Source organism: Otolemur garnettii, unplaced genomic scaffold (assembly GCF_000181295.1).
Source record: "Otolemur garnettii isolate 467f Iridium unplaced genomic scaffold, OtoGar3 scaffold00063, whole genome shotgun sequence".
Classification (NCBI taxonomy): Eukaryota; Metazoa; Chordata; class Mammalia; order Primates; family Galagidae; genus Otolemur; species Otolemur garnettii.
The window spans coordinates 10,357,098-10,358,783 of record NW_003852458.1 but is presented as its reverse complement, the minus strand read 5'-3'; positions in this window follow the sequence as shown (position 1 = coordinate 10,358,783).

Below are 1,686 nucleotides of genomic sequence, written 5' to 3'. Positions count from 1 at the left end.
CATCTCCATCAGAGCTCTTGGGTGACCAGGAATATTGTCAATGAGTAGTAGTATTTTGAAAAGAATTTTTTCTAAGAAGTAGGTCTCAACAGGGGCTTATAATAGTCGGTAAACCATGCTGTAAACAGATGTGCTGTCATCCAGGATTTTCTAGATAACATTTGGCTATTTTTATAGTACAGCCAGAGTGGATTTATTATAATTTCTAAGGGTCCTAAGAAATGGTAAAAGAGCATTGGCTTCAACTTAAAGTCACTAGCTGCATTAGCCCCTCACAAGAGAGTCAGCTTGTCCTTTGAAGTTTTGAAGCAAGAAATTGACTTCTCATTTCTAGTTATGAAAGTTCTTGATGCATCTTTCCATGGAAGGCTGTTTCATCTATGGTGAAAATCTGTTTAGTGTAGCCATCTTGATCAGTGATCTTAGTTAGCTGTTTTGACAACTTGCTTCAGTTTCTCCCATGAGCACTTACTGCTTCACCTTGCACTTTTATGTCCTTCCTTAAATCTCATGAACCAGCCTCTGCTAGCTTACAACTTTTCTTCTGTAGTTTCCTTACCTCTTTTAGCTTTCATAGAATTGAAGAGAGTTAGGATCTTGCTCTGGATTAGGTTTTGGCTTATGAAATGTGAGTGGTTTCAAACTTCCTCTGGATCAGCATTAAGACTATTTTGATTTCTTACCATGCATGTGTTGAGTGGTGTAGCATTTCTAATTTCCTTCAAGAACTTTTCCTTTGTGTTCACAACTTGGCTGTTTGGCACAAGAGGCCTGGATTTTGGCCTATTTCTTTTTCTTTTTCTTTTCTTTTCTTTTTTGCAGTTTTTGGCTGGGGCTGAGTTTGAACTCACTACCTCCAGCATATGGGGCCGGCACCCTACTCCTTTGAGCCACAGGCACCACCCAGATTTTGGCCTATTTGAATATGACTTCTTCTACAGGTTTAATCATTTCTAGCTTTTGATTTGAAGTGAGAAATATGTGACTCTTTTCTTTGATCAAACACTTAGAGGCCTTTGTAGAGTTAATTGGACTAATTTAAATACTGCTGGGTCTCAGGGAATAGGAGGTCTAAAAAAAGAAGGATGAGACATGTCAGACAGTGGAGCAGACTCAATCAATTCAGTTCATCCTCCTATGAGTGGTCTGTGGTTCTCCAAAATAATCACAATGGTAGCAACAAAAATCACTGATCACAGATCACCACAACGGATATAATAATAATGAGACACTTTAAAATATTGTGAGAATGATCAAAATGTAAAATAGAAACATGAAGTGAGCACACGCAATTGGAAAAATGGCTCTGATAGACTTACTCAAGACTGGGCTGCCACAAACCTTCATTTGTAGCAAACGCATTATCTGCAAAGTGCAATTATGCAAAGCATAATAAAATGAGTTATGCCTGTATATGCTGTGACAAGCTTCTGTATTTTATCTTAGGAACACTTACCACAACTGTGATCAAACGCTTGTTTAGTCTTTTAATTTTTAGCCTCCATCATCACCCTGAAGGAACTGGGCCTCCTTCCCTCCTTTATCCCCACCAGGCCTCATAGAGTAGGCTCTCCATAAATATTTGTTTAGTGGCACTAAATAAATATCGCAGACATGTTATTTTTATCCTATTTTTTATATTTAGAAAAAAAAATAGTGCTGATACTTAGTTGGAAGACCTATTTT